Consider the following 23164-nt stretch of genomic DNA (forward strand, 5'->3'; position numbering starts at 1 on the left):
TCTATGGGAGATAGGAGTTGAAGGAGACTGGATTTTGTTGGCCCAGGACAGGGTCCGGTGGAGGGCTTTGGTTAATTCGGTGATGAACCTTCGGGTTCCGTAAGCCATCTGGTTGGTTGGGTCTACTATTTGGGAAGCCTGAGGAGAAGAGACCTCTGGGGAGACCTAGACGTAGATGGGAGGATAATCTCAGACGGGATCTATGGGAGATAGGAGTTGAAGGAGACTGGATTTTGTTGGCCCAGGACAGGGTCCGGTGGAGGGCTTTGGTTAATTCGGTGATGAACCTTCGGGTTTCCATTACTTAGAGACCAGATCTGTTGAATAACCTTGTTTCACTGTTGGGATGTTCCAGTTGTACAATATTTCAAATCATAAACACAGAGTTTTGCACGGAACGTTGGTAAAACTTTGGATGGATTTTCATTGGCTTATTTTGAGTGAAAACTGTCGTAGAAAGATTGGTAGAAATCGCTACCGTTACGTATGTAAAACATACTTGTGGCTGCAAAACCACGGCTCTCCTCTTGTGAATATCAGATGCCGGCGATCACATCGAATTCCAAGTAAGCCCGAGAATGTTTCTCAACGTACGCTGAGCGCTAACGTAAGCATGATTCGTAGTCATGCGCAGTGAGACCACGTGTTGTTAACAGCTGTGATGTGACCGGCCTTGGGTTACGACGACATCGAGGGCCCCCACGACAGCCAGGCCGGCCACGTGCTGACTCACCTCGACATTTCTCAGTTGACGTTCTGGAAACTTCAAGATGCTTCTGCGATGAAAGTTAAAAAGGTACAAATTCTTCTAAAAGCTTCGTTATTTCCAACCAGATCTATTCCTTTTATATAAACAGAAATGAGGTTTGGAACGGGTTCAGTTCAATGCAATATTGACGAGGAAAGGAGAAGAACGAAGTAAAGTCGTATTTAAGACTTCGATTTGTTTAACTGACGGGACATTAGTTCATAAAATAAACAATTAAAACAATGCTCGGAATAAATCTATCTTTCGTTTCAAATTAATCATCACAGATTTATCATATACATTACCATTATTTGTTTCTTCAAATAAAATTATTCAATTTTATCTACGTTTTTCTATGAACTTTATCCCTTTCGTTGAGTATAATTTCATAATGGTTAAGATTTCGAACCTTGTTGTTTAGGCCTTACGCATTTTTTTCAAAATACGTATTAGAATATCCATCAGCAGCTTGTCAAACGTTTTGTGGGACACAGTTTTCTGTAAAAACACAACGTGTCTCAAAATGAGATTTACTATAATAGAATTATTTGAGATCTTTTGTACGAACTGTGTATAAATATACCTATTATTTTGTACAGAAAACTGAGGTTACTTCCCGCTCCAACAAAACGGATTATAAAGAAACTGATACTGATTTCAAAACGTTATATGTTATTCCATACCAGAGAAAGTCACTGGTTCTTATTCCACGTATACATTTTTTAATATTTTATTAATGTTCAGGGTGATAAAATAGTTACCGGTTAATATTTAAATACTTTTAAGTGAATGGTTAATACGAATGACAAAACAAATTAGTTTAATGTAATTGAGTAATATATGTACCTGTTTGACTATCATTTTTAATAAGTTTTGATTCGTCAGTCGATAAAAAATACTGAGTGACGCTTTGGATTTTCATAGGCTAAGAGACGCTGTTGTAATGAAAGAGTAAGGTTTAGAGTTCTATTATGACAAATGACAATTTTCTCTTTGTGTATCTAAGTTTTAAAGTCGTTTCTAATACAGGACATATAAACATTAAATTTTTAGTAACAGAGAAGTCTGTATAGAGCCTATTTTTAATTTAGTTTGCGTATTAAATTAATAAAGATATCTGTCGAACGACTGGTAAAGTTTTTTGTAGTCTTGAGGCTTACGTAAAACCTATCCTGATTGTACATTCTACAGAATGTGAATATGAAGCAAAACATTCTCAGTGCAGTCTGGGTCATATATTATACAAAGAATGTATCATTTAAAATGCGTATTCTGACAAGACCGACTGGTAACGAAATTTGAGAACACAGGGAGTGTTTTTCTGTGACAAGTGCTTATTGGGACGGCCATGCCAATTCCAAGCAGTACATCAGCTGCAACAACGCGATACAACGAATTTAAAATTTCCCAATGGTTTAGTGTTTTTTTAGATGGGGTACGTGTTTAGTAGTAGGGTTCCGTTATAAATTAAACGTCATTCATTTGTCTTTATTTCCTTGTACAGTCTGTGAAATAAAAATGAAGCGCTTGAATTTTTAATGTCCCAGACCGGAAGTGATTTAAGCGCACAGATGTCGTCATAATACGTCATTTTTAATTTACTTGTATTTTTCCGTACGTGGCATTTCTCTAACCCACATTAATTCCAGTTAAAATGCTAAATGCAAAAGTGCAAATTAATTAATACGTCTTCTTAATTTAAAGATTATGAATTTATTTTATGAATTTTTAGAGCCCTCCGACAGCAATATGGAGGTGAAACCGCGTTCCTTCTCTGTTGCGGGCGAAGAAATTTTGTTGAACTGGCGTTGATGCGAAGATCACTTTGGTAAGTTCGAATCCTAATATCTAAATATATATTTCTAATACATTCGTCGATTTACCACAAATTGGCTTTCTCGTCAAAATTTTCGAACTTATTAAATTATTTAACTATATGTGATTTGTAGCTTTCGTGTGAAACTTATACCAAAAAAACAATTTGAAATTGATACTGAAATATGCCGAATGCTATTTTCGAAAAAAAAACGCTTAGTTCTGTATAAAATATTTAATATATATTATTCAACATATACATATGCCTAACATTTGAATATACACAAGTCTGTCTTTGATCATGGAACTACAAATATATTCATAAAACAACACATAAACTTGTGTTCATTTGATGTTAAGAATACGTAGGCAAACAGACCCAAGTTGGGACATACAGTTTATAGTACAACACAGGAAACTTCTTACCGATGAAATAAGACAAATCTATACTCTCAGAAATTAGTTATCAATCAAAATGATTCTAACACGATAATATTGTAAACATACTAATGGATTAGGTATTGGAAACACAACCCACGTTTTCTTACAGCATATAGAACACAGATATATAATACCAGTACTAATAAATTACTGTATATATGTCGATAATATTCGTTTTACGTACCTTTAAGAGGTAATTAGCACGGAACGTGTTTTTAATTATGTCAACATCATTCCTTTACTAAAATTTATTTCTGAAATAGAAGAGGGTAACTCCCCTAATATTTTTGACTTAATTATTAGAAATAATCGCAATATTGATGTTATTTAATATATTTAGGAGACCCTCAGCTATAGAAGTAATTATAAATTATTACTCTTGCGACCTTCGGAACATAAAATATTAACAGTGAATATCCACGTAAATACAGAAGTATGTCGCTTTTATCCGCATGGGTAAAACGTAAGTAGATTCAAAAATATATTTAAGAATAGCAATTTTATAATGACATTCAAGACTAATAATATCGTAGAAACAAATCTACACTCCACAGTAGAAATAAATAAATTAGACTCATACAACAAATAACAGTGTTTATTATCTAAATTGATTAGATTATAACAAAAATTGTTTTGGTCAAACAGGATTAATTTTTTACCCAGATGTGTAAAGGAAATATTAAAGATATAGATACAATAAAATTAAAATTCATACAGCGAGGCCAAGGCCTGCAAAATGTCTGTAGTGCCACGGAATAGTAGAAGAATTCTTAATAGATTTTAGACGCGGGTTAGGAGTGTCGTAGAATGAAGAATATGATGGACTTAGTACAGATTAACAAAGGATTATTAATGGGCATATTGGAGTAATTTTATATCTACGCCAATATTGAATCCGGCAAGAATACATTAACAATTTATATAATAGGAGGACAAATGCCTGTGATATTCTACTGATACTACAGTGAAGTAATTTATATGAACTGTAACTCAAACTGAAGAGAGGCATAGAATTCTTGAGCCATTTCTGAGAAATGCTCGACAGGGGGAGCATGAACATTCTTTCTCGTACGTTTAATTTGTCATATAAAATGTATGTGTGTTGTAAAGATAGAATCGAATTAAATGTATTTTCCTTCGGTGGGACACTAATATCATTAGTCTGTAGCAAACGTGATACGAGATAAATTAGTGGAGTGACTGTCAATTACATTGCTAGCAAATGCAAATGTCATTGCTGCCAAACTATTTAAATACATGAGCCCTGTGCTTTCTGTATTTAGCGATCTAATCCAGATTTTAGTATATTTCTCCCTCATAGTTATTTTATTTAAAGATTTTAATTAATTTTAACAGTGTTTATTTAATACTTTCAAGGCGGATGATCTGTCTATTACGAATACTTATAAGGCACGCTAAGGAGTAATTTAAATAAAATTTAAATACTTAAATATATTCATTTAATAGTTTATAAACAATATACTAATAAATTTCTCTACACCATATGTAGCATATAACGCAGAATAAATGGTGTACAACACGTTACACCATTGGGCCAACTCTGTGACGATATTCATATACAAATATTTACAATAATCTATAACAGCAAAGTTCTTCCAACGATAAATATATCTTAGATACAAATGCTGCTGCTTTTGTTGCCTTAAAACACTCTTCTTTGATATACAAGGTACGTCTGAGAATGTGTCAAACGAAAGTAGCATTTATTTAATGCTCCTGAAATTAACATTTCATTTATTAATAATAGTATTTAATCGTTCGGGCGAGAGATCTCCGGTAATATATACGCTTTACAATCGCAAAATTTATCCTACATTTGGGAACATATTTAACCACAAATTTTCTATCATCATGTCGAATGAGATATTTATTTTATTTCCCATAGCAACCAGAGTCCTGATATAAAGACTGATAAGGGTGACAGCGTACACGTTATACCGACAAGTTCCTTATCTTTTGAGACAAAAACATTAATCAGGCTTTGTAACTTCATGGGGCAGAAAATATCCTAATAAATTGGTTTTCGCTTAATTGGTCGAGAACCTGATGGTTAATTACCGTGATCAAATGAGTTTCGTGAGCCAGTTTGATCCATCACTACCCTCACCATGTTAAAACTTTTCTTTTAAATATTTGTTCCATATATATCAAGGATTCTCAATTTGTATAAATCTTACCATCACTACAGTGCGCACTAGACGATCCACCAATCTCTTTCATTTTTCGATTACCATAATATTAAGCAAAGAGTACAAATCACGAAGATCGTCATTATAGTGTGTATGTAAATTAACCGTAGCTACTTATGGCGTTGTTAACTGAAGTGCAACTGTAGCTTTCAAGCAAAAACATTTTTAATTTCATAAAATTTCAGCTATTAAAACCATAATAATTTTCATATTATTTTGTTAAATTTCCTATGTATCAACAACGTGACAATACAATTGTGTTCTGCAACATTACATCTACGATTTTGTGTGTTAAATAATTTTATTGTATATATATATATATATAAATCACTGTTTATAAGTATCAGCACATGTCCGTCCACTTTACGTTTGCTAATTCTCAAATCATTTATAAGAACGCTTAAAAGGTTTACGAGGTATGGATGCGATCTGCGGGCAGTGGATTGCCGACCACTAGTCTAAGGAACGCAAAAATATCATAAAACTTTATTTCATTTTTATATAAATAGGTTTCAATGCTTTATCAACGCACATCTAAATGATATTAACCACCAAGATTTTGTATACACCTCCAGAACTAAATTTAATTGTAATCTATTCCGTAATTTCGAAGAATTTACATCTGTATAGGCATTCTACTTTGTTCTCATATGGAAATTCACCAGCGCTAAGTGTGATAATTGATTTAAAACAATCCTTTTATCTTAATCTTGGAAAAGTCAGAAAAATCTCGAAATTTGCAACCAAGTTCATTTTTATTACGTGGCCATGATCGTATACACGCAGTTGCATGTTTTAGTGGTTGCTCTGATATCACCGTGATAGAAAACGACGCCTGAACACCCAGACGCCTTGCGCCTGTAGATGCAATAACGCGGTACCTCGTTACAAGGCCGGGCACTTTCACTGATAACGGACACGCCCTCCTCTGTCACAAGAACCAGACACTTACGATAAAATGTCAGAAAATCGAACAGAAGCAGGTAGGGTCAAGATTATATTATCTACTCTGTACAGACACGGTGTAGAAACATGATAACAAATTTTGTTTGATACGTAATTTATGAATAAAAGTTATTGCAATGTACAAATTTAGTTTCAAAAACTTATTACACATTCGGTACAGTACACAGCTCAATTTATAATAGAATATGCGAGTGAGATTCAAGCTAGAAAAGACAATAGTTTAAAAACCAGGCGCTATCTACTGTCAAATTTAAAATTATATTTCCATTCTGTTTTGTTATACACAGAAAGGGGAGATTTTAATTTTCTGTTTATTATAGAGAAGCATTTACGATGTAATGCTTGTTACAAATGATCTGGCCCTCAAGACGTAAGAAATATTTTGTAAACAAATTAAATGATGTTTTTATATTAAATATTAGAGAACTTAATAATTGTACGATCACAGTTTGAATTTAATTCGTGTAGTTTTAACAGCATTTTACGCAAGAGCACAGATTTTTTTTTACACTAATTTCGTTATGTAGACAAGTAATTATATATTTCTAGGTTTTATTCCTTGAATCATTATCGTAAATCGTTGCAATTTTGATGCGGGAAGTGAAAGTGATTTTGCTCTGTTTTACACCGATGATTTAAGTGCAGTGTAGTAAACCACTTTTAACTGAAATTTATTGAATCCGAAAAGAAAAGTCTGTTTTCTGTTACTTTCTACATTTATTTGAAGGTAAAAATTCAATTTTATAAACTACTGTCAGAGTTTGACGATAAGATGGAGTGGCAGTTACAAGCCACTAGCCGCAGAGCGATTTCATCAGGAAGAATAAAACGTAAAAAGATACATCTCATAAATTGTACTGTCCACCAATCTACTTCTAGGTGAGGAAACTGCATCTTCTCTTCAGGTTTTCCAAATAAGGTTTTGTCTCCATTTGAAATGTCCTTAAGTGCGTTAGGCCAGTCTTTCTCATTTCGTTTGACATGTTCACGAAAAATGTATGTGAAAAGTATAAATTACAGAACTTCAAAATTCAATTTCCTTCATCCACATGTTACTTTCAAAAACCACAAATATACAAATGTATTTACAATAGAAATATTCAATAATAGTACAAGTTAAGTTTATTTTATATACAGCAGCGTGTTTCAATGTTTTTTATGTTATAAACATAATAAACATTGTAATAAGACGACGAATAATTAGTCACTTGTAGGTCTAATAATTTTCCTCTCGAAGCACAAAGTAAGTATTTCTTTAACAGAACATTGTTAGTGATATGGAATAGCACGACCAAACCCCATTACTATAAACATCTCAGATGGTGATAAAAAGTAGACATCCAGCAAGAATTACGTGGCTAAGAAGGAAAAGAAAAGGTTAAACTAGAGACAGAGATTCTCGGATTTTCTCTCACGCCCTGGTAGACTCCTTCTTCAAATGGCGTACTATCACGCCACCTGTCGACCAACACTTGAAACATGGTGTGTGCCTTTTATCAAATGCCCGAGATACTCAGAGTCGACGCAATATCTTTGGCTCTCAGCATCTTCAGAAACTACAGTGTTTCGAAAACTGCGTGACCTTTATACTAAATGTCGCAAAAATTATATTTAGTGACTTCCCGAGTTTCGCCGACACGCTAGAAACCTCACAAGTGCGAAAAATCTCTGCTTTCCGGAGTAATAATTATGCTTTGTACAATAAGATGTTAGTGAAATTTGAAACTCAGAATCTTCTCTCAAATTTGTTTATGGGTACAATTTTCTTGCCTGCTTTTTATAAAACCGAAATGTTCACAAAGACCCAAACACTGACGTAACACTTTCACCGAGGTCTATAAAAATATCTGAAAGTCTCTAGAGCCGACCTTCTTCCTGAAGCTTACTAGTCGAAGTTCAAAGCATTCGTATTTTAACTCATTGCTGCACAATTCTCCTACCTCATTATTCCTATAGTAACTGCCCTAATAACATTGCATGAAGCTCTACAACACAACATCGGAAATTAAATTCAGCATTAAACAATAAGACGTACACGTGTATATCTAATAGAAACTTTAATAGGACGAATATACAGGGATTAAAAGCTGTGTATCGTGATAAAATATCAATTTTATATTTTCTTATATATTTATGAAAGAGAATAAGACTTATGTAAGATTTGAGGTTTTCACAGCGGTGAGTATGAAGATTTCTGTCTTCTGGGTTGTTGCGCTGTGTAGTATTGTAGATGTTTACCAACGTTTCGGAATCGCCCTGATGACGGAGGCAGTATGACCTCCGAAACGTTGGTAAACACCTACCATACTACACGGTGCAACAACCTAGATGACAGAAATTTTCAGAGTGAAAACTCATATAATTTATCTGCCCAAGGAAATTTAGGCCAGGCGACTGAAGACAGCTCAAAACTTACTCCATAGCAAAGCTAGCAACGTGGTAGAATCTCGTGGAGGCTGAGTAGAAATCCTTCCACGGTCTTTTATCATGTAGTTTGGCGATGGTTACCATAAGCCTAATCATCCAGAGCTCTTGATAGTTAGGACTGACTGTTGCAAAACTTATTAGACCCAGTTGGTCTCTCCATTTCTTTTTTCATTTCCTTTCCTTCAGTTCTTCCTACTTAATGACGCATTTTATTCTCGTCTCCCCCCATTCGCACTACATGCCACGCCCACTTCGTTCTATTTGACTTGATCATACCAATAATGTTTACTGAAGGGTACAAATTATGAAGCTACTCATTATGTAATTATAGTTACGTGTTTGTCACTCCACCAAACTTAACACGAAATATTTTCTCAAACGCCCTCAATCGGTTTTCTTACATTAGAGCAAGAGGCTGAGTTGCTTTCAGTCTAATCCTTGAATTAATGTGATATTTCAAATGACCTTTCGGTAAAAGCTGGGATTACTGACAACAGAACTTTGCTCCTCAGGACGGAAGAAAGCCCCCAAGTCTGCTGCAGATTGCAAGATGTCTTCCCTATGTAAACAGGCCAGTCTTAGTCTTGTAGCGTCTCGTTAATCCTCCTGACAGCAGGATTTCCCGTGGGATCTTGTGGTCTCGTGAACAAGGGTCAACTCACAGATTGAGCGCTATTGAGACAAGGAAAAACCGATGTGATACAGAAGGCGAACTGACGAAAAAAAATTGGACCCAGACAGACGTTCATCGCGTCTTTACAACAAGAATTCATTTGTGCTCAGACTACGTAGTGTTCACTTATGGGATAATATGTAATATCAATATGGAAGGAATTGGTCGTCACCTAATTCACGGTACTGTCTCGGAATTTAACTGGAGGGAAATATCTCAGGACGAGATTTTCTTCCTGGAGTTTTCCGAAGATGTAAGGTGTGTGGGGGAGGGGGAGGGGGGTTACTAACGAGGTTGAGAATTTCGGTGAGTTTCAGTTACGAACCCGTGACGTTTAAACTATTTTTATATATTAATTTTAAATAAAATATTCATCTTTTCAATTAATAAAAAGACTTTCTGAGAAATGAAGACTAATATAATGACGGTTGTATTCTGCGTTGATGCACCGTTTAGGCTGGTAGTTCCGAGGTCCATGCTGCCTCCATCATCAGGGATAACAGAAATCTCAGGAGTACTCCTGATTTTCTTCATTCGCGTCAGTGTGTAAGCCGTGGTGACGTAGCAATCAATTTCTGCGTACAATTTCCACTAGTACGCATTACGGAAAAACTTCTAATTATTCATGTTTTTTTCCATCTAATCACAATTGTATATAAATAAAATTATACATAAGATATTAAAATATCATTTACATATTCGGTACAAATAAATAAATATGTAAATGATATTTTAATATTTTATGTATAATTTTATTTATATACAATTGTGATTAGACGGAAAAAAACACGAATAATTAAATTTTAATTCGCAATATGATGCAATTATATCAAATTAGGAAAAACTTCTTTAAACTTTGTTTTATTAAACTAACGAAAGGCACAAAATCGTCTACTACATAAGTGTATCTCATGTATTTACAGGCTGGGGATAATTCATTCGACATTTTTAATGACACTAATCCACCACATTTTATCCAAATTTATTTAGAGTAATGTAAATTTATAGACAAATATTTACCATTATTTAAAAGCATCATAACAATGTTACATCTTTAAAAAAAACACCCGTTATATGTTCGTCAAGATTGATGGACTCGATGTATGAGATTTTTCATTACGCGTAGTAACATCGTGGAAGAATTGGAATTAAGTTCTTCTTAATTTTTCTATGAAAGATTATTTAAGAAACACTTACTCAAATGGTCATAAAAAAATATATCACAAGCCGAATTCGGGTGATCGGGCTCGCCAAGAAATTTCGCCATAACAGAAAATTATTCCGCGTTCATACTTTGTCCTTCAAGTGTTCGTCGAATTCCGAGCAGTAAATTTCTTCAGAAATGAACCTCACATTACCGGCCGTGTTATTGCACGTTATGAATCGAGTTCGTCGGTACATCTGGCTTAATGGACGACATATGACAGGTGATATTTTTAAGACGTAACTTCATTTCAATGCTTTTCATTTGGAATGATATTTGCAGTGTAATATTCATGAAAGGTTACTTAAAAACGTTTTCACTTCCTTCATAAATAAGACAGGACAGATGGGGACATTGCAATGATAACACATTAACCCAATTATATCTTATAAGATAATAAAAGTATGCTAAGAATTACGTAACTTGTTCTAACCTTTACGCTTTCCTTCTGTATTTTAAAAATTGGAGATTCAAAAGTATAAAATCATCATTTTGTTAACCTTATATGGACGTAGAACGTTGTATCTCAGATTAATACGAGAACAGAAAATAAGATGCACTGAGAGCAAAATTATGATGAAAATGTCCGTCCGTGGCAGAGGCTGGAGGAAATCTTATTATGGGCCTCAACATTTGTATTCCGCTAACATTAGGGTAATCAGATCGATGAAGATGGTATGATGGAGCACGTAGGATGCATGTGTTATATAAAAATGAACACAAAATTTCAAATGGAAAACCTGAAAGGAACAGCCTATTTGGAGCTCCTATGAGTATGTGAGACGATAAGATTTAAAATGATAAAAGATGCCAGGTGTGGTTTGTCCCTCTGACATTGTTTTCATAAAACCTACGTTGAAGTGATCCTTCATAGATCTTCCGAGTTGTCTCTTCCTTTCGAGCTTTTTAATCATATGTTTAACGCATTTCTTAAATCTTCACCCCGCTGAGTCAAAATATTCTCCTAATATCCCCGTTCTCAACACCTTCAATCTGTGTTTCTTCCCTCAACACGGAGGACCAAATTTCATGTCCATAAACGACAACAGGTCAATTAAGAATTTTGTATGTTTTTATATCCACGTTGTTCAGGTAGAATACGGGAAGGCAAAAAAATTCTAAATTGCAATTTATTTCCCAAAATTTTCTGTTTTTAATTTCTTCTCTAGTGCATGTATAATTTTTAATCATCGCCCCTAAATAGTTTAACATTACGCGAAAATACAGGTCGCTGAAAGCTATAAAGAAAAATCCGCTTATATTCATGGACAGACAAAGAACCACAGTCATTACGAGGGACCTTCGGGAAGAGATTCGAATCCGAGATTCATTAGTACGAGCGCTAATACCACAAAGTTTGGTCGACCACGGTTCATGTGACCTTTTCTGAAGCCACTTCTTAGCGAAAGCTAACACTAACGTCGTAGTACCACGGCGTTATTAAAGAGTGGAAGATATAAACCATTGCCCTGCGAGATGACAACATCATGTTACCATCAGCCCATAAGTAAGAAAATCTGCCAAAAAAATTGCAAATGTTACTTCTAGATTACTAGAAATACCAGAGATAAATTGAAGTAACATTGGCATTTCATTAGTTAAAATAGTAACGTAAACAAATTATCTGCATGCGTGTGAAACTCCTCTCATGTGTGAATAATTATTATAAAATTTAATAGCTAAGTTACAAATCAGATGATAATAAGTAGACATTTCTTTCCTGTAATATCACAAAAATAAATCAGTTTATGTCAACTTGATGCTTGTGAGACTTAAAACTTATTTTTTACTGTGTTCATAGCAATTTCTTTCTATCGTTATTTCGCTGATACAAACGTAAAGTAATATCCAGTTTCCTTCTACATTCAAATGCTGTTCGGACATCTGCCTAATCGCGTCTCTTATACGTAGTTCCATTTAAATGTACTTCATACTACAATGAGAATCTATGGCGACACCGGACAACCAGCCTTTCCGCTATGCGACATCACTGAATCGGTTGTAGCATTTCTGTTTCTAGCGGCACAACCGTCAGATATTCTCACAGTGCAAGGTGCATATCGCCTCATTTTAAATCACTATAAACTGAACTATCGTGGTTTGATATCCTGAAAAGACTTTGCAAATTATGTTATTCAACGTATAGGACGAAGTTTTCTATGTAGCATCTTCAAATACCGGTAGTTTCGCTAAAATGTTGTAAGTTTCCTTCGTTTTTCAAAACAGAATCAATGATCAGGTTAGTGTAGCGGTAACACATTAGACTTGTTTTCGGTAAGTACTCGATTCGGAACTACATTCGTGGTACTTGCCACCTCTATTTGAACTGTCTGAGTAGATAACTGCCATCTGAAGACTGGAGCACATTCATCTTCCGAAACATAAAGTTTTTATTGTAGAATATAATACGGTGGACAAAGTCCATAACACCTCTCAATACTAAATGTAACATATCATCCTTAACACTCTTTAATATTACTAAATAATGTAATAGTTTATACAATTGCTTTATGATACGAATTAATTTTCCCACATCAAATTATTATTGATTGACCTGTTTTTACATCTTAACCAAACTCGTCATTCATAAACTTTGTAACATTTCTTGTTAAACGTTATACAACGCTGACATGACGTAATAATAGTTCTATCGCTGTCCGTGTTTGTTTTCAAAATGGAATATAATTTAGGCGCTGACTCCCACAAACAACAGGAATTATTTATTGACATATTTTTTCCTCTGTACAGTTCTCTTTGATCACGTTGTAACTATATTTCATATAGACTTTGACCAATAATTTAAAAACCAATATTAAGCGTTTCTGAACACATGTCTGTACATTCACGTTTATGTATTTCTCTTACATGTATAATACGTATGACATATGTGGTCAACCCATAACTTATTATAAAATAAATTTCATCATTACCTAATAATTTGAAACTAAAACTTACTTAGAAAAGTAATTAACATTTTAATTACATTTATTTACCTCTCCTTGAATACATTTCTAAAGTTTAGGGTGTAAAACACGAAATTTAAAGGGATAAACTAATTTTGTCATATTGATAAGTTTTCTAAAAAATGTCTGTATTCGACTCGTATTAGAATGTTTTTGAATGGCAGAGGAATGTTTCTTTGAAAATGGCTACTTGTAAATGTATGATATTCTAGCGAAAAGTATTTCGTACAATTAATATCAAACGAAATAAATAAAATTGGGTGATTGAGAACTGAACTTTAGTTCCTTTACAATATAGTATAAACACAGCAGAACATTTGATGTGCTCTTTAATGGAAATGTAACATATGTTTGTACACATAAGCGATCTCAAGAAAAAATCATAATCTCTCATAGAAATGGCATTGGCTTCCAAAGTCTCCTATAGAACAAGAGTAGATCCTTCACGTAATATTACTTCTAACAGGACACAGCGTCGTTGATGTTATGATCAATTATTATGAATTGGGTTTATCAATAACTAATATACTTTCGTCCGGCTAATCACGTGTCCAATGAGTCTTGATAAATATCGAAGATTGATATTTTTTTTAATCCAGCAGGCCACTATACCTCATCTATAAATATTGAATAATAATCAGAACAATATCCTACATAAATTCAAGGCAAATATTATCGCAGTAAATTTCAAGACTATTTCAATTTCTGAGTTTTTATTTTCTTCTCACCTCGTAAGATGGAACGACAGACATTTTTGTAGTATGAAGATTTCCGTCTTCTGGGCTGATGCGCTGTGTAGTCTGGTAGATGTTAACCGACGTTTCAGAGGTCTTACTGCCTCCGTCATCAGAGTATGAAGATTTCTGTCTTCTGGGTTGTTGCGCTGTGTAGTCTGGTCGATGTTAACCAACGTTTCAGAGGTCATACTGCCTCCGTCATCAGAGTATGAAGATTTCTGTCTACTGGGTTGTTGCGCTGTGTAGTCTGGTCGATGTTTACCGACGTTTCAGAGGTCTTACTGCCTCCGTCATCAGAGTATGAAGATTTCTGTCTTCTCGGTTGTTGCGCCGTGTAGTCTGGTCGATGTTAACCAACGTTTCAGAGGTCACACTGCCTCCGTCATCAGAGTATGAAGATTTCTGTCTACTGGGTTGTTGCGCTGTGTAGTCTGGTCGATGTTTACCGACGTTTCAGAGGTCATACTGCCTCCGTCATCAGGGCGATGACGGAGGCAGTATGACCTCTGAAACGTTGGTTAACATCGACCAGACTACACAGCGCAACAACCCAGAAGACAGAAATCTTCATACTCACCGCTTACATTTTTGTAGTAGATTAAAATGTTTCATTATGCGAGATGTCGCTACAAGATGAAATATTGATACCAATATTACGAAAAATGACAGTTTGTTCAAAATGTGTGATCTGAAGCTTTCATGGCGACTAAGTATAATGAATTATTCTCGGGCTACCAGCAGTGTCACGTGGTTAATTTTTTCAGACGTTATGATCAATAACAAAGCATCACAATAAGTTAAACTATCTCTGTTTTACCGGAATTAAGTCTGCCCTATAGGCGTATAGATATTATTTACGTGTGACTCGCGACTCACAAATTTGTAGAAGGCATTGAATTTGGTGGTGAATTACTGTGTATACATTATTTGGCAGCTTTTCTGGTATAAACGAACACGTGAGTTCGGAAGGTTTTTGAGTAATCCTGAAGCTTACTGTATGATCGTTTTCCATCAACCACATTATAAAATATTCTCTTTCAGAGACTGCCTTATTCACGATTATGTTTTATGAATAATGAACATGGGGCATCCCAGCAACAGACTCATTTTTAAATATTACTACAAGTCGACACATTTTTTAAAATAAATTATTATTGTATAGGCACTCAAGCTAAACGATAAGTTAAACAGATAGATCCTTCGATTTAAAAACAATCTTCTCATTTCCTATCGGAATAAGATCTATTTAACGGTTTGATTTTATTGATTTTTAAATTTACTGATTCCACATATCAAGACTGGAAATAAATCACCGAAATGATATTCATTTTTTTTATCCAATTAATAATTTCATTTCAGAAATATTTGATGTGATCTTAAAGTTAAATTAACGTATAGAAGACTCGTTATGTTTACGTTCATTTGTTTTACATTCAAAATTATTCAGCAAAGTTCGATTCAATTTGGATTTCAATAGTCTACTCTAAACTACGTACAATTTCATGTTTTAACTTGTTATAGTAAATTAATCTGTATGGAACACATTAACAGTTATACATACTGTCAGTCAATGTAGATTATATATAAAAGTTTCAACAGGACGGAAACTTATTTATCCGTTGCTTATTTAATACTCTTAAATGACGTAGAAGAATAGAATATTTAGCATTTAATAAACTTAACATAATGTAGATGCTAATAGTTGTAGTCAAATTAGAGATTCTAGCCCGGCATTTCTTGGATGGGCTGAGGAACGATTCGGAAACCTCAATATGACCGGTTTTTGAATAGGTATTTGAACCCGATGAGGATGTCAGCGGAGTTGCAAAGATCAAATTGTTTTCAGTACGTCACTTGAAATTTGAAGCTGTAACATCATTAGTTTCACATTCTTGTACAGCATAAACTTAGTTTAGATAACCATAAGCCATGCCATTTACATATCCTACATCCTGATGCATCAATTGAAATGTTATATGTTTTATTACGTCACGTGGGGCAGGAGAAAATTAATTGTTTACTTTGTACTGCTTTAGGTGGGGAAATTGGATAATTTTCTGTCATTGTTTTAAAACCATCCGACACCTGAAAACTAATTCCCCCTAAAAGTTATCTAAGTAAAATATTATTCCGGGGGGGGGGGGGGGGGAATATAAGCTGTAATCTGGGACAAGGTGTGATGATCATTGTGGCAGTAAGAACCTCTGAGATTTCAATCATTATGTCCAGACTACAGAGAGAAATATTCCAGAGAATCTCAATTTTGCCTGCGTGGTTTCGTCATTCAAAAGACGTAATCGAATTGCGCGCAATCTTCAGGCTACAAGCCAGCTCGTCTTGGCCAGTACGATCGCTTTATTAAGAATTCACATAATATCGTTTTTGTTTCAATAAATTCTTTTGTACCAGACCAGATGCAAGTTTACAGACAGATTACAGTCATAACACTGACGGAGTGAACGGTCCTCAACGTCGTGAGTATATGAGAAAACACTTATTAAATCATAGTTCCTGACTTCACAATGCCTAACATTCCATTCATATTTTCATCTCTAATATCAAGAAGATATTTCTCATTAGAATGGACGGGCAAGATATAAAAGTTGAACTGACATACAACATATTTCAGCTATTACACACGAACTTACAGAGTTATGTTTCTCAACCTGTGATACTCGGTTAGCTGATGGCAGTTCAGCTCAATTTTTCTTCAGAACGTAATTAACAACACTGCACCTCCTACAAAGTCTCCCTCGACTTGAGTAAATTACGTTTACTTTGGCTATAATATTTCTAACCTCATAATTCTTAATTCTAATATTACGATATATTTTAAACTTTAATAACACATAAAGATATATTTTAATCGTATGTTTATTTGCACTAATAATGATTTTGTTTTGGTGTTTATATTGTGGTTTTCTGGTTATAACATCGTGTATACTAGTAGGCGGTTACTAGCGTTTCGGAAGATTATGTTACCTCCATCTTCAGGAAAAAATATTCTAACCATGGGCGTAGCATATTTCTCAGATGAGATACCTACAACCTGAGATGTTAATAGATTCTTAGAATCTTATTATGTGTTCTATACAATGTGAGAAAGACGTGTACTGGTTCGTGGAAAACTGACAACTATTTTACTAATCCTTGTGGTAGAAAAGGTTAGGAACTTACTATTGAAGGGACGATGTATCAAAAAAATCTTTACGCTACAGCTTGTGAAAAATTGATTAATATATTCCTTAAATTACATATAAAATTCTAAAAATATGAAACCTCTAAGTAGACTTTACAGACATATTTAAAATATAAACTTCTGAAAGGGATTCACAGTTCTCAGTGACTGTGGAAAAAAGATGATAATTTTGATTCTTTGAAAACCCCAGTGGAATATTTTGTTAATATCATGTGGTTTACCACATCGATATAGTATCGATGTTCTCAGATTGGTATTTGTGAAGCAGAGGACTGATCCCTACTAACTTCACATAATCCATTTTATATTCGAATATTATAATTAATTTCGGAATGTATTATTCCACACAAATACCTTAACGTTTTTGGCATTACCAAGATTTGGAAAAGAAATTTAAATTAAAAGTTGTAATTGTTCATGTAAATTTACGTATATAGACAGAACTCGTAACAAAAATTATAAATTTCTAAACGTATGAAATAGTAAAAATTCTACACACTAAATTACTGTCAGTACGACCTAGATAAATAAGCTACTGGGTTTTTTTTAAGCTTTTACGAAAATTCCTGTGAACAAGATAAATTACGGTATTGTCATGTGTATGTGAGCAGGATGGCGTTGACAGAGATGCCCCGGCACACTGTTCAAATAATCCTGTCTATAATTTATTAAATGATAACAATTTCTGACTTACAAAAATAATAAATGATATGTCACTTTTCATCTAATTACGGTCCACCAACTGTCACACGTAATGAATTGTTACTAATGAGGTCAGGTTATGAGCATTCATCACAAAATATTCACACAAGGCAGGAAGTAATTCTGTGCTATCTCTAATAAAACCTGCTCTTTGTAAAACGTAGGTCATGTGTGAACTATGTATTGATTTTGTAATTATTAATTTTTCATTTTAGTCGTATCTACAAAGCTTGATCAGATAATATGTTTTTTGTCCTACGAACACCTCAGCTTCTCACTAGTAAACAGCTTTTTAACATGTGAGGCGAACACCATTATGATGGTATGAGATTTCTGAAGTGGTATAAAAATTAGTTTGCCTAAAAAGTAGACAAATATATTTCAGAATTCTCACAAAACGATGATAGCTTCTCAGGTTGAGTTGTATGTGAAAATCAGATTTAAACAAAGAAGAAACAGTCAAATGCAGCTGATGCATTACGGTAAGCTGATACTTAGAATTCACTAGAAAGAAACGTGCGGACTGTAATTCACACATGAGGCCTTTGCAAACTCTGAATTATCAATAACAGATTAAATCAGTTGTCTCACGATGGATAACCATAAATTCCTACTATACAAATCCTGTCTTAAGTTTTCTTAAGTAATGTAAATCAATGCCGGTAGGTAACAAGACCAGCTAGTTCTGTGCTAACATGCTTGGAGTCTTGCCGTAAAAACTGCTTAAGTTAAAATTATTCTTTTCGTGAGGCCGCCATGTTGGTTTTACATTATAAGAAGAATTACTACACCAGAGTTTTGTATTTTCCGATGGATCTACTGTAGATTCCACCTCACAAGTTCATTCTTCAGCCATGTTTGTAGTACCAATAGTGGGAAAATACAAAATTCGACTTTAGGGTAGACTCCAATGGCATAATTTCCTTACCAAATTTTATCCAAAACCGTCCAGCGGTTCGGATGTCGAATCATGCGGACAGACACATATTACCGTCAATTGAATAAAAATTTACTTGGATATTATCCATCGTCTACTAATAAAACGTAAAAAACGTAAAACGACGTTTCGGAGATGGGGCTCTATCTCCGTCTTCAGGTTCCTACTCAGTTGGGCCCACGGATGGATGGTGTGGTTATGCCTTTTTATTCTGGGACTTTCACTTTTTAATTTGTCCGGAGATAGGGATTAGCTCTATCTAGTGGGCCCAACTGAGTAGGAACCTGAAGACGGAGATAGAGCCCCATCTCCGAAACGTCGTTTTACGTTTTTTACGTTTTATTACTAGACGATGGATAATATCCAAGTAAATTTTTATTCAATTGACTCTTCACCATCGTCAAGAAGTTTTAGATTTGACATATTACCGTCTTTACATGCGTCCTTTTCACGAAAATCATGGAACGAGGGCAGTTCCAGATAAATTTCTCAACCTGATTGCTCTTCGCTGTTCTCTTAAAGCGGAGTTTCGGTTGGTATCATTCAAATATTTTAATAAATTGTTATCAGAAATTCATTTATAGAAACACTTACAATGGTAAGGAAAATGTTACAGGGAAATCGAAATATGTTTGGATTGTATCAACTTTAACTGTGGCCGCACTCCGTCCGTAATTTCTTGAAATGGACACTACTCGGACCAACAAATGCGAGGCTGCCGAGTTCAATTAAACAGAATTAAATTTGAGTTTCTCATGTCACCGTTTGGATCTGTACGTACATACCAGCGTTTCAGAGAAATGTACTAATGATGGGTGCGGTATAATTCTCTTAAACATTGGCAATATTTATGAGACCACGATGCCTTACGACATAGGAAACCAACATCATTAGAATATTTTTATTATTTTACAGTAGTACATTAGCATTTTGCCCTAGGGAGTATTTCTTCTACAGAACTGTTGTCCTTATGTTTCTCCGGCTGAAATATATGACCTCCGCTTTCGGGGATAAGCCGTGAAGAATGTTGGAGGTCTCCCAACGTTTCGGCAATTATTTATTTACTATCTTCTGGGTTAACACTGCAGGGTAAATACAATGTTTTCCATAATACCAGAAAACCTTTAATATTTTACGCGATTTGTCCCAAATTACCTCATTCGACATATTCTTATCAAAACAATTATAAACCTAGTACAATAAGAATAAGGTGTTTTAATATTATAAAATAGAACTTCATAGTTAACGAGTATTTATGGAAATTTCCATATCGATAATTCATGTAACTTAAAAACATATCAAATATTAGTTCAGCCTTATTCCAGACCTTTTTTTAAAGAAAATTATCTACGTTTTCCGCCCATTTCTATCTCCGATAATAGGCAAAAAAGACCGGAAAGTTTTAATACGTACTGGAATATAATCTTAGCAAGTCAGGAATTCGGAATTAGCTGAATTAAGGAAAAAGGCTTACAGGCGATGCTAGACTAAAGTGTATCTCTACAACACTTTATTTATTCATATACTCCTAAAATTTTATGTTGTTATTAACAAAATATATAAACGAATTTTAATTTAATGTGGCAATCTTCCAGTTTTCGTAAAAATGTTTGGACATAATGTTTAAAATCTTTTCTTCATTCTTTACTAATTATTTTTTTATCGGAATATGAATGTTCATATTACCGAATTAGGGCATTAAAAATTACTTTTTGGGATAGACTAAGAGCATAAGTTCTATGCCAAATTTTATCCAAAATCCGTGCAATGGTTAACAAGTGTAATCAAACGGATCGACAGACAGATGTTATCTGCCCTAATATGCGTTCATTTCGTGGAGTTTGTATTGCTGAAGTCGGTTTAGAGGTGATATATAATCAGTAGTAAGTTTGGAGCAAATCTGTGGAAACGGGCATATTTTTCTAAAATATCATAAGAATTTTTATAAATAAAAAATAAATGAAATGTTTCTGTAACTTAAAATTTGTTAAACCAGACCGAATTTGGACCCATTTAAGACACTAATCAGTTATGCAGAAAACATAATAAACCACAGAGGCATTAAAAATATAAAAAAAATTTACATTTCACCACAACAATATAAATTATAATTATGTTCATGTAACGCCGTCATTTACAAAAAGTTACAAACACACGAAACGGCTCGTAATATAACGAATTAATGTAGCCTACGTTCTGTCCGTCCGGCAGGCCACTTCCGAGACTGGGTTATAATCCCGCCACTTAAAATTTTGCACGCCCGCACACACAAATGAATGTGACAGCAGTATCTCCACACCTCATCTGCTCTGTCACATTCTTTAAATTACGTCATCTGACAGCTCATAACTGCACGTTCAGTTCACCCCTCGTGTCGTCGCTTACCAACGACAAGCCTTCGGCACACTCGGTGCCCCTGAACGGATGGCAACACGCTCATCATTGGCTTGCATTAAAACCTGAAGTGCCTAGAGAAAGGATTCATTTTCGCCTTTTCGCCTTTTCGCCTTTTCGCCTTTTCGCCTTTTCGCCTTTTCGCCTTTTCACCTTTTCGCCTTTTCGCCTTTTCACCTTTTCGCCTTTATTGGTTACGTAGCATCGGATGGTAAGATGACCTGTGCGTTATGAAATGTGAAGAATATAGCAGGAAGTAACCGTGGATCGTTTCAAGGTACTGTTTCAGAATTTGTGCAGACGGAAACCTATGAATAAGTTAGGTTAGGTTAGTCGATCGTTTCGGTGGACCCCAGATCAGGTCTGAATGCAGTAGAGAAGTTTAATATTCCTTATACAACAGGAAACTTTAGGAAGTAATATTACTGACTGAGCTGTTCTGGTGTATAAGTGGTTTGCGCAATTATGTTTTCATAATGCCCACTAAAACCTCGACACAGAAGGAATTTTTGATGAAATAGTTACTGATATTTTTATTTTCAATTATCTCAATATAAGAATTTTCACATAAAAGTTCTGAAATATACTACGTTTCGGAGACAGGCTCAGTAACTTTCTTCAAGTAATAATCTTCTATATCTGCAGTGTCTGTTAGGTTCCATTCTACAGCAAGACTAAACATAGCCAGTCTTCCGGTCGTAGAAGGTTTTAGAATTGTTTAATGTCTGAATTAATTGTTTAGAGTATTTTGAATTGCAAATAAAATTTCATAAGGTCTAATATTAATTCACTGCTCTAAAAAAATATTGGAATTATATTTCATAAGTTATTTGAGATAGTCTAGTGATTATTATTTAAAGACTTTATGAGTCGATCCCCAACGCTGTCATCAATCTTGAGAATAAAATTAATAAAAATGTCGGTCGGTCTAATGAAAGTCAATCAAATGACGCCGGTAGAGATAATTCCTGAGTCTTTGTATGTATCAGATGCAAATTAGACAAACCTGAACGCAAATGTAATGCACTTAGTTCTAATAAATGATATATCAATGTTTAATATAAGAGAAACTTTATAAATATTTCTTGGGTATTGTTAGAAATAAATGATTAATTAAGATAAATTATTTATCACGTACAATGCTAAACTTGTGATAAACCTTAAAAAAACCTAAAATATTTTTGGTTTTCTGAGCTTATTATCAGCTCCTCAGGAAGGGCTTTGCTACATGGAGTTTTCTACTTAAGTTATGTTAGTGACGGACAATCATTCTAGATAAACATGTTCCTATTTGCAATGAAGATGTCTGTCTTCTGGTTTGCATATAGTCTGGTAGAAGTTTAACGACGTTTCAGAAGTCCTTGCTGCCGTCATAATCAAGGCGATGAGTACCAGAGTACACGGCCAGCAACCCACAAGACAGCCATCTTCATAATCACGGCCGTGATAACAACACATCCTGTTACATATGGGGATATTCTAACGATGCAAGTAAAGAACCTCCTACAATCTGGCGTCCGAATATAGAAATATATGAGAATCTCAATCACGTTCTGCCATCTTTTGAGAGATTTATCAACGAAGTGTCCCTACTCTGGAACTTCCATGCTTGTATTTCTAATTTCAAAAGGTTTTATTTAACGTAAGTCATTAGAAATCCCATTCTTATTAAAGTATTATAAACTTTCGGGCGATGTCTTTATTTCCTGGAGGATGTATTGCCGGGCCTCTTTTACAAATTATTTTAT

The 23164-nt window shown here is 34.4% G+C and overlaps 1 protein-coding gene across 1 annotated transcript in view; it reads left to right on the forward strand.

The window, feature by feature from the left end:
* Nucleotides 1–277: 277 nt before the first annotated feature.
* Nucleotides 278–23164, forward strand: part of LOC110840052 (oxytocin receptor A) — a 186246-nt gene continuing 163359 nt past the window's right edge. Inside the window, exons 1-2 of the mRNA XM_087348339.1 lie at nt 278–796; nt 2481–2576. The gene's annotated coding sequence lies outside the window, so the exon portion shown is untranslated. The remainder of the gene's footprint in view (nt 797–2480; nt 2577–23164) is intronic.

This window comes from Zootermopsis nevadensis, unplaced genomic scaffold (genome assembly GCF_977971745.1).
Source record: "Zootermopsis nevadensis isolate Lab colony 2312 unplaced genomic scaffold, Znev_1.0 Znev_ptg000013l, whole genome shotgun sequence".
NCBI classification, from domain to species: domain Eukaryota; kingdom Metazoa; phylum Arthropoda; class Insecta; order Blattodea; family Termopsidae; genus Zootermopsis; species Zootermopsis nevadensis.